At 38.6% G+C, this 12,065-nt stretch overlaps 1 pseudogene; it reads right to left on the bottom strand.

Moving 5' to 3' along the window:
• LOC114006935 (eukaryotic initiation factor 4A-I-like) overlaps positions 1 to 10,485 on the bottom strand; it is a 29,297-nt pseudogene extending 18,812 nt beyond the window's left edge.
• Positions 10,486 to 12,065: the final 1,580 nt, after the last annotated feature.

The following is a 12,065-nucleotide window of genomic DNA, read 5'->3' as shown; positions in this document are numbered from 1 at the left end:
ACTCTTTCATATTTCTATTTTGAAAGTTCTTAAGGACAGAAGAGGGTATTCTTAATTGAGTGAAGAAGACAAAGAAAACAAGGAAGAAGCCCATATTATTTTTACACTTCCATACCCTTGCTCTTCCACCCATGGCCTCAAGCAGGATGTTTCAATGGTCTGGACATTTTTCTCTCTCAGATAAAGAGAACTTGCATTGAAAGAACCAGTAACAATGCCTTCTGGACAAGGATAAGGGTCCTCAAAGATTTCCAAAAAGCTTCCTTCAAGAAGAAGCAGACTTTGCTTTCATGGCATCTTCAATACTACATGAAACATAGAGCCCCATTTCACTCTTTCTGTAATTCCCTCCCTCCCAATTTCCATGCTTCATGGTCTCCCAATTTTTGGTTTGTCTCCTTCAGCGTTTTCACACAAGATGTGTGTATTTGCCTGCCATTAAGCTATAGAGACACCATTCAGTAGTTATTAGTATCTAATTACTACTAAATACCAAGAAGAAAAGCCAGACATATAATTATAATGGTTGTAATGTTTTCTCTTGCTTATGGAATCACTGTATAGAAAACAAGAAATTGAAAACATATGTTGTGGTGGGTCTTGCTTACTAGTAGTAGATTATTCACATTTTTATTTCTCAAAAAATTTATATTAAAGCCCAGGAATAGTGGCATGTGCTGGAAGCTGTTGGTTGGCCAGTTGAGGCCAAATGGAAGGCCTGGGTTCAATTCCCAGCCTTGTCCAAATAGCTGTGTCTCTGCAAGCACCTGTAGTTTCAGCTACTCAAGAGTCCAAGGAAGGAAGAACACAACATTGTGAGATCTTGTCTAAAATAGTACCACACACACACATACACACACACAGGTACACACACCAGATATGTCAAACCAAAGTATAATTAGTGCTGTTATGTGTATTCCTCTTTGTTTAAAGGTAAGAAAATCTTAGAAATACTCTATAGGAAATTCCTCATAAGAACTATGGAAAGCCCACTGTTGAACTGATGAGAGACTATTAAGTATTTTCCTTCAGAATCCCCCCTCCCAAATTAACACTGTTGAATTTATACAAGTAAATATTATGCATATATTAGATTGAACAATAGTCAAATTTGTATGACTCAACCTGATGGGGATGGAGTTGATGTTCTCAGGTTTGAATCAGGTATGACTGCTGCCTCCATAAACTATGTGCTGATAATTCATTTGCATTTCAAATGCACTTGTCCCTGACTACATGAACAGACTTCAAAAAGTTTGTGGAAAATGGAATTAAAGTATGAGTTTATTTTGGTGCAAAAAATTTTTGAAATCCATGCATAGTTTTTCTTCAGAATATGTATTTTCTACGAACTTTTTAAGGACCTCTTGTATGAACTTTAGTTAATCTCACTGCTCACCCATCCAAAGCCTGGAAATAGAATGCATTAAGATAGTTGGGGTCATGTTACTCAGTAAAATCACATCGCACTTTCACTCACTTACAGATTCTGCTGATACACAACTGCTTGTTTATTTTCCTGACACTTAGACACAGCTAAACTATTTTTAAAGATAAAGAAAAACACCAATTGACATCTATGATTCCATGGAACATCTAGCATGCTACCAGCCCATTCGTTGAATTTTGTTGAGTACCCATAGATTTATGTGAGCATATTAAGTAAGGAAGTTCTTCACAAAGTAGGACATCCTTATGGCATAGGAAAGTATTCCTACTCAGGTCCTGAGATAATAGTTATTTTTTAATCACTATAGTTCTCAACCACATAGTTGATCATGAGAATAACCCCTTGAGGAAAAGCACTGTGCCTTGCTAGGTCTTGCATCTGATAAAGAGCCTGGAAAAGTGCTTAGCACACTGACCAGAATTAGAACAAGAAAATGTGATCTTTCAAAAGGGAACTGAGAGGGAACCAGCAGTTAACGTAATGATTATGTTGCTGGACTCCCACGTAGTCGACCACGGTTTGCGTCCTGGACCCGGTGGCTTAAAACTAACGCCAGACATGTGTGTGTGCGTGCCCAAGATCCCAAGAGGAGAATGGAGGAGAAGGGATTGTGGCGTGACCATCCCCCCTGGGGGGTGATTTCTCGCTTTCTGTCTCTATGTCTCTCTCTGTCTGTCTGGCGAGCAGCGCATGTGCCCTATAGCAAAAATCTCTCTCAAAAAAAAAAAAAAAGGAATTTGGAGAGCCCTCTGTTTGCAATTGAAAAAAAAAGTCCTAGAAGTATGACTTTTGAAGAGGTGCATATTAGGTTAATTCAAGAAAATTCTAGGACTTGAAATTCTCAGTTTGATGCCCTTCCAAAATTCGTAGTTTTAGAAGTCTCCAAAGCTCATGACTGATACATTGGCAGATCAATAGTTGCAAAAATTCAAGACTATTTCATCTATTTCCATTCAGTGGTAATGGAGTCACAACACTCCTTTTTGTGAAAACTCAACTAGGAATCTGAGAGAAGATCTTCTATTTTGATTCCATGGCTGGTTTGAAGCCCCAGGATGAATATAAAAATGGACAGTGATCAAATGACATATAACAACAGAAAAGTGACCTACAACTTCTGCAGCAGCCAGACATGGGAGCCAAACCATAACTTCTGTAGTGGCTAACCAAAATAAGTCAAGACTTGGTCAATACAAGCTAATTTTTCTATTTTTGTCCTTGCTTTCAACTCAAAACTAAGTGAAGTAAAACAAGTGTGCTCCCCAAACCAATCAAAAAAAAAAAAAAAAAAAAGCCCTCTACTAGTTGAGCTGACTCCAGCTTCTCTGGGCCAACATCTGGTAATCCATTAGGACATATCTGAAACCTTCTCATTGTTTCAATATAAGAGTTTTCCACTTTCCTCCCTGCCTATTATTTTTGGCCAAATGCAAGTGTTAGAGGCTAATCCTACTATTGTGAAAATTCTGAATAAACAGCCTTTGTTTGATCTCTTTTGGATAATATTCATTTATTTCCATAAAATCCCACTCCCTCATAATCAGGTCTGTGTGCCTCCAGCTCTTGATGGAAAATTATTTTCTTTTCTCAATGAGGAGAACAGTGAGAAACCAGCTACCCTCAGTACACAAGCTGATTCAGGCCTCTTGCTGACCTCAATCTCCATGAACTGCCCTTGTAGGGGTAGTTTCCATCACTCCTCCTCAGATTGGGACCCTCTGTATCCACCATGCAGCAGCCATAGTTGGTAGCAACTCCCAGGAGTGAGAGAACTATCTATCCTCATTCTTTTTTATTATTATCTTGTAGAGTTCTTGTGTTTATGATAACCCACTGTGTATACTGCCTGCTCGAATAGTAATTACTATTATTGTTATCATCATTATAATTTTTATTAAAATTAGCATATATAAAATAATTGAAGCATGAAAATTAATTTTATATATAACTCTAGGCTTATGCTACTTTAATTTGGAGGTAATGTTTTATCTATATGTTTTCATGAGTTTTGCTTAGGATTACAAATGAGAGAGAAATGGAAAGAGAGAAAGTTCCCCCCATGGGGGATGGTCATACTGCAATCCCTTTTCCTTCATTCTTCTCTAGGGATTTTGGACACACATACGCATTCACCCAGCATATTTTTCTTTTTACTTTTTTTTTTTTAAGAGAGATTTTTGCTATAGGGTGTGTGCTCTTGCCAGAGATGGAGAGAGACAGACCGAAAGCGAGAAATTCCCCCCTCTGGTGGGAGATGGCCATGCCATAATCCCTTCTTCTCCATTCTCCTCTAGTGATTTTGGGCTTGCATGCACTCATGCCCAGTGTGAATTTTAAGCTGCCAGGTCTGGCCTGAGATTTGAACCACAGTTGACTACATGGGAGTCCAGGGACATAACCATTACGCCATCTGCTGGTCCCTCAGCATGTTTTTCAAGCCACCAGGTCTAGGACTTAAACCATGCAGTTGGCCATGTGGAATCCAGCCACCTTAACTACCACAACTACCACACCACCAGTTGGCCCACCTCTTTACATGAGTGATAACTCACTGTGTCATACAGTATGACATTAATCCATTCAGGACAGCAATGCCTCCATAATCTTATTACCAGCCACTAGACTTAATCTTTAAAGGTTTCATTGCCTCCCAAAATCATTATACAGGATACCAAATTCCAAAACATAAACCTATGAAAAGCAAATTATTATCCAAACCATCAATGCTTAGCATAAGAAACTAAGCATTATTTATAATGGTTAGAATATAGTGTTTGGGTCTAAAGGACAAAATAACTTTGAGAATGAGTTTTTCTTTAAATAAAGTAACTGTAAACAGTAAAAGAGCAACTGAATTAATTAGTTATCACTTGTTATTGGGCATTTACTATGTACAAGACCTTTTGCATATATCATCTTAAATCCTTACCATAACTTTAAAAGTTAAGGTATTATTCATCCTATTTAAGCCATGAATAAATCAAGAGTCACAGTTCATCAACTTGCAGAAGTTTATACCTCAGAGTTTTTAAGACCTACGCCTGTTTTTTGTTTGCTTTTCACTGTTCTTGACTGCTTTCAACTGCTACAAAACTTTAAAAATCTCTGTTTATCCCTGAGATTCAATACAAATGTTCATTCCCTTTCTCACAGCCCACGTAGAAAGTCTTCTTCATGCTCACCCAGTACTTTGTGTCTTGCTACTTTACTTGTACAGATTTCTCATATCACTTAGTAAGAGTAAGGATATCTTAGGGATTAGAAAGACTGGCACTCCTTAAAAATATTACTTTAATCTTCCTAAGACTCAGTCCCTGAACTGTAAAATATGGGTTACACTGGTACATATTTGCTTGTAATTACAACTGTATGCAAGTACTTGGCAAAGAGCAGACATAATGCCAACCATAGAGTCATCCAGAAATGTATTTTAAATTCCCTTTATACCCTTTTTCAACTTTAACTTCATGCTAAACTTTGTCAAACTCAGTCTGTTACCTTCTTTTATCACATCCACACAGTTTATTATCTGAGATGGCCCTAAATTCTTACATTAACAAAACGCCACCTAGTAAGCATATTGTCAAGTGTATCATGTACATTCGACTACCTAGTATGACAATATGACAATAAAAAGATAGGTTTATTTATTTTTTTTTTGAGAGGTTTTCGCTATGGGGAGCGTGCGCTCACCAGATAGAGAGAGACATAGTGACAGAAAGCGAGAAATCCCCCCCCAGGGGAGATGGCCACGCCACAGTCCCCTCTCCTCTATTCTCCTCTTGAGATCTTGGGCACGCACGCACATGCGCCCGGTGTGAGTTCCAGGATGCGAACCACGGTTGACTATGTGGGAGTCCAGCGACATAGCCATTATGCTAACTGCTGGTCCCATCAAAAAGATAGCTTTGATTTCCTTCTCTCTGACTTTCTGAATGAGAACTAATTCCGTTGTACTCTTAATCTTCCTGTGGTACAAATAATCAGAAGAGTTACACCCTCCAGAAAGTGCCTCTGTGCTGGCATTGCTCAGCATTGATATCACTTTACACAAATAACACAGTGTTAGTTATCTCTGTCCTGGGCAGAACTGCCCAGGAGAAACCACATCATCACCCAACTAGGGACTCCAACATTCAGAAAGTCGATTTGAAAGTTAAATTTGTGAAAAGATAAGAAAATTGTTCGAGGCTTTCAGTCAGGCTCCCTGGAAGCTGAGATGGGGATTTCAGTCCCTGCAATTTATCAGGGGAAGGTCTCAGAATAATGACAAGACCGAGCAAAAGATGCCTTTTGAGATTAAAGTTTGTTCAGGATGAAGGTATCATGAGCAGACATGATTCAATAACACAGTGTTAGTTATCTCTGTCCTGGGCAGAACTGCCCAGGAGAAACCACATCATCACCCAACTAGGGACTCCAACATTCAGAAAGTCGATTTGAAAGTTAAATTTGTGAAAAGATAAGAAAATTGTTCGAGGCTTTCAGTCAGGCTCCCTGGAAGCTGAGATGGAGATTTCAATCCCTGTAATTTATCAAGGGAAGGTCTCAGAATAAGAGAAGTGAAAGAAGCAAGATGGAACAAGGGGAGTCACTAAGCAAGGGTGTGGTCTTCTCTGGAGATTGACCTCATCTTAATCACACAGGGAGCTCTAGTGCATTAATTAAACCGTGCAGTTCTTTCCATCTCAAGGCAAAGGGCCACACATTTTGTTTCTTTGCAGGCCACTCATAAAGTGATTAAATAAAATTTCCCAAGTGGTGCAGCTTCCTTATGGCAAACAATTTCTAAAACTGTGGGCTGCAATCCTGGCAACTGGAGAGTAGCTACACTGGCTGGATAAATGGAATCTGAGCAGAAAACAAAGAGCATCTACTCCTCTTGGGGAAACATTTTTCTTTCATATATGTATACCTATGGATGGAGAGAATGTCTATCAAGCTAGGGGAAACATTTTTCTTTCATATATGTATACCCACAGAGAATGTCTATCTAGCTTTCTGTAATCTATATAATCTCTCATTTCATAATTTATGTTAGACTATTTATAACCTATCATAGCCTTCTTAAAACTTGGCTTTACTTACAGATTCATTCCACTAGTTCCTTTCTACCCAGAGCTATCTCACCAAATGATATTTTAATAAGCAAATTTAGTATGATTGGGCCAGCAGCGGGCATAGAGATTAAGGCAGTTGTATCACACATGGCTGACTGAGTGGTTCAAGTCTCAGACCCAGTGGCTTGAAAACCATGTTGGGTATGTTTGTGTGTGTGCCCAAAATCCTGAGAAAAGAATGGAGGAGGAAAGATGGAGGAGTGACCATCCCCCTCAGGGGGATTTATCACTTTCCCTCTGTCTCTGTCTATCTATCTCTGGTGAGTGCATGTGCCCTATAACAAAAATGTTGCCACAGGGTGGGCACCACCACGCCCATCCCTATAACAAAAATTTTAAAAATATTAAGTATCACGATTATTTGACAGGGTTGTAGGGTTATACACTATGCTTTTCATTTTATGTTATTCTAGACCAAAAAAGGGAGAAAAAAAAGTAACTATTTCATGTCAGTTGATAGTACAGAATTGCACAGAATTGCATCTCAATTGTGAGAAGAAATTTTTATCCTTTTATGCTGTGGTAATTAATAGTCTTGGCATTTGATTTGCAAGGTTTTAAAACCTACAGAGGACCATTTCTGTATTCATGGTGAAAGTATTGAACACTAAAATTTATTTTCAAAAGCTTAATATAAAAGTCAGCTTTAAAAATTAAATATTCTCTTTCTATATCCCTGGGATGGCAAAAGAACAAATTGTCTGCTGTTGTCCCCATTTCTCTTTTCAGGCCATCCTTTCTCCCTGCTCTTTAAAACATCTCAGCACAAATTTGATATTGTATCACCTGTCTATTACCACAGTAATGCTGCAAAACAAGTTCTCCTTAAAACTAGAGCTTTAAAGTAACGAGCACTTATTTAGTTCTCAGGTCTGTAGGTTAGCTATTTAAACTGATGTATTAGTTATCCACTGCCACATAACAAATTACCCCCATAATATAGCAGTTCAAAGAAATACACATTAATCATCTCATAGATTATATGAGTCAGGAATCAGATGTGGTTTAGTTGGGACCTCTGGCTCTGGGTGTCTTACAGGGTGCAATCAAGGAATTTGCTAGGGCTGTAGGTGTCTCAAGGCTCAGCTGAGGATGGAGCCACATTTAGGCTTACTCATGTAGGTGTTGACTGACTTCAGGTCCTTGCTGGCTGTTGACCGGAATCATCAGTTTCTTATCAGGGAGGCCTCCACATAAGGCTATTCAGAGCACAACAGTTTGAATACCCCAGATCAAGGATCTCAGAAGAGAGTTGGGGAGGGGGCGAAGCAAACAAGATAGAAATGGTAGTCTTTTATAGCCTAATCTGGAAGTGACATTCCGTCATACTTGCTGCATTCGATTTTATTTAGAAATAAGTCACTAGGTGCAACCCACACGAGGGGATGAGGTTAAACAGGGCATGAATACCAGTATCTCTGGAAGCCATGCAAAATGCTGCTTGTCACAGATGGGTTCAGTTGATTAGTTTCTTTTGCTTTTAACAGGACTCATTTATATGGAGGGCAGCTGGCAGTTGGCTGACAGAATGGCTTTGGCTGTGATGGCTTTGCTCTGAGTCTTGTTTTTTCATCCCCTTAGAAATTAGTTGGGGCATGTTTTCACAGTGATGGCAGAGGGGTGAGAGAACGAGCAGAAATACTCAAATTCTCTTGAGGCATAGGCTCAGAACTGGTACACCACTACCTTTACTGCATTGTATTTGCCAAAACAATTTATCAGAACAACCCTGATTCAAATGTAGGTGAAATAGATTCCATCCTTTGTGGAAAAAGCTTCAGGGTCACATTTAACAACACCTAACTACGAGAGAGCTAGAGAATTGGGGCCACTAGTGCAATCAAACTAGTACACATCGGTAGAGTCTTTCTCTCATTTTGTACTCTTGAACACTAATGAACATGCCCCTAGTTACCTTAAATTTCTTTCACTCCTACTTTTCTTTTTTTAAATTTATTTGCCAGAGGGTGCATGCACTCAACAGAAAGAGGGAGAGGGAGAAAGTATCCTCCAATGAGACATGGTCACACTGCAATCCCTCCCCTCTCTTTCCTCATCTTGTTGGGATCTTAGGTATGTGTGCACATGTGCCTGATGTGTTTTTCCATTCACTGGGGTCAGGATATAAACTAACAATTTGGTCAGCTTCTTTTTAAAAAAAAATTGTTTAAAATGATTATTTTAAGGATTTTATTTATTTACTTTTTAATTTGACCAGAGAGGGACAGGGCAAGAGAGTGAGAGAGGGAAAGTGAGAAAGTAAACTGTCAGGTTTGGGACTTGAACCGTGGTTGACCATGTAAGAGTCCAGCACCCTTAACCACCACACCATTTGCCAGCCCCTTGGCAAGTTTCTTTTACCTCTAAATCACAGGGTCATTCTTGTCATTCCTATTTCTGTTGGAATTCTTGAGTGTGCTTAAATGCACATAGATCAGTGTTTCCCAATAGAGGCACTAATGTTTTCTGGGGAAAGATAATTGTTCATTTATATGAAAGTAGCCCTTGAATTCTAGAATTGCAGATGATTTGTTTTTCTTGACTCTTGTCATCTAAATGCTGATAATATTTCCCACCTCAAAAATAAAATGTCCCAACTTGGTGGGACATTACAAATAAGCAAGTAGATGAGGCTAGAATGATCCATGTGACATCAGTATGAATTCATGTTTAGTTTCTATTTTCTATTTTTTAAATTCTTCTATTTTAGCACTTTTGATTTTTGTTCTTGCCATAGGGTACATGTGCTCACCGGAGAGAGAGAGAGACAGATAGAGGGAAAGTGAGAAGTTTCCCTCCAGAGGAGAGTACAGTTGTATATTTTATCATCTAAAATTTAACATAAGTTGTGAGAGTAGGCTCTTCTGTTTATCTTTTTCCTTTTTTTTTTACATTTAATTACTGTACATCTTTGCAGAATACAAAATGATTTTTTCCAGTATGAATACACTGCATATTAGTCCAGTCAAAGATATCCATATGCATTATCAATAGATAATTTTTTTATTTTCATGTCTGTTAATGTTTAGCTTTTCTTTTTTTCTCCTTGTTTCCCTCCCTCCTACCTCTCATTGTCCACACCCCTCCTATGCTGTCTCTAGTATCCACAGCTGCTCTACATGCTTTTATACCTTCCCATCTTTCAGTTTCTGCCATCTAATACAGACATTCGGTTTATATTACACAGGGACATACAGTGTGTCTCCTTCATAGTCTGGCTTGCTTCACTTAGCTTAGAAGGCACTAAGTTCTGCATCATTAGACATTTGTAACATGTGGTCAGTGTCTTCGTGAAAATGAAAGTGCGCTGATTCCCTTTGCAGAAACAGTACTGCTCCAGAGCTCACACTTAAGGAAGAAGAGATCTGACTGTATAAGAGACTCCCTCTGGCTCTCCCAGAAGGCATCTTTATACAATGCACACACTACACACCTGTACTAGCTCTATGCAACGATCTGGTGCTTCCCATTCCTTCTCTGCATTTATTCCCCGCCAGTCTCTCCTGTATTCACTCTGCCCAGTCAGCCTCCTTGCACATCCTTGGACATGGCAGGCATCCTCCCACCTCCAGAACTCCTTTCTCTACCCAAATCTCCTTCTGGGTTTTACCGATGAGGTGCACTCCCTCACTTCCCTTAGGACTTTGTAAAAATACCATCTTTTCAATGAGGTCTTCAATGAGTACAGTATATAATACTGTACTCATTTCTTTCTCTATTGTCTATCCATCTTTTTTTTTTTCCTTAAATTTTCTCTATAGCACTGATTGTCTAATGTATTGCATATTTCGCTTGTGATTTTTTTTCTGTATGTGTTGACCGTACCTTACACCTGTCGATATACTCCATGAGGGCAAAAATAGTCTTGTTCTCATTATTAGTTATTGTTTCCCCAGGACCTTTATAGTTCCACATGCTACATAGAAGGCCTTGAGATGCTATATCATATAAGAAGAGGCTCTTCTGAGATAAAAAATAAGCCACTTTTTTTTCTCTGACCTATTTATCCTACACTAAACAAAATTTCTTTTTCCCTTTAGTATTCTAGTTAGGTCTGAATATACTTTCAAATGCATACTTCCTATCTGCCATACACACCCTTTGACTTTACTTATGTATTTCTCTCTGTTTCTCAAAAGAGATTTCTGGATCAGTCACATAGCATGATTAATTAGGAAAGAACCTCTACTACATAAATATTGTATCAGTAAACAATGAAGATGGAGGCATTTATTTTTTTAAAGTCCAGCAGACACATCTGTTTGCAAAATTAACTATCCAAAGATAGTGGGAAATATAAGCAAACTGGTACTCAAGGATGATTTCAACATGGCTAAGTAACCTCAGTGAATAACAAACACAATGGTTGTTTCTGTTGATTTCTAATTAAATATGGAGCAACCCTAATTGCCTTAATAGGAATGTAACTGAAAACCAGTGGTTTCAAAGATACAGAGCAATGTGTTTCTTCCTCATGGTATTGAATTTCCCTCTTTGATTTTAAAATGTTAAAATGGGTAATGTGAGCTCTCTCTTTATTGTCTTTGGCAAACATCCTTTTGTTCTTTTGTCAAGAGGCTATAAGGCCATTCTCTTGGTAACACCTCTGGCCTTGCAGAGTTTGGCTTCAGTTTCCTGATCACTTTACGTGTTTATGACAAAACAAACATGCTTTGTTTGTAGAAATATGTCATCTGTTGCTCTTTGTTTGAGCTCAGCTGGGGAACAGGAACCACGTTTTGAGGAATGAACAACAGTGCCATTTGGACATCTGCAGCACATCTTCGAAGCAGACAGCTGGGCCCAGTTTTGTTTCAGATTTGGAGCTTCTCTGGCCTCAAATTGAGGCCTGGAACTAGAGAAATGAGTGATGTGGGACTGGAAGCTTGTGTGTTGGTTGTCAGATTCATAGCATGTCCATGTTGCATCAAAAAACCATTACTTTTGATGAGTTAGGACAGCAGGTTTTTACAAACTATTTCTGGGTTTCAAATGGTCACCACTTTCAGAGCAGTTCAAGCCATTCAAGTCATGTAGGGATAGAAAATATTTTCTCTACACTTACCCTGGAAAACAGCAATTCTTTGCTTTGCACCAGTTATGAATATACACAAAAGAAATAAATTTCTTAAACAACTAATTGCTTTTTTTCTTAGTGTTTTTGTTTTTTGTTTTGTTTTTAAATTTGGTAGAGGGCAAGTGCACTTGCCAGAGACAGACAGAGAAAAAACTCCCTATTAGAGTCACACTGCAATCCCTTCCCCTCAACTTTTCCCTCCTTTTAGGATTTCAACAAGTATACATACCCAGTGAGTTTTTCAAGCTGCCAAGTCAGGTACTAGAACCATGTGGTCAGCTATGTGGGATCTCGCTGTCTTAACATCAGGCCACGAACTTACCCCAGATCATTAATTTCTGTCCAACAAATGAGAGATCAGTAAACAGCACAGTTGACACTTTTGATTGATAACAATTTACTTAAGTGCTACCTTCTA

This window comes from Tupaia chinensis, unplaced genomic scaffold (genome assembly GCF_000334495.1).
Source record: "Tupaia chinensis unplaced genomic scaffold, TupChi_1.0 Scaffold000101_1, whole genome shotgun sequence".
NCBI classification, from domain to species: Eukaryota; Metazoa; Chordata; class Mammalia; order Scandentia; family Tupaiidae; genus Tupaia; species Tupaia belangeri.
The sequence above is the reverse complement of the archived record's forward strand: the minus strand, read 5'-3'. Positions and strand labels throughout refer to the sequence as shown.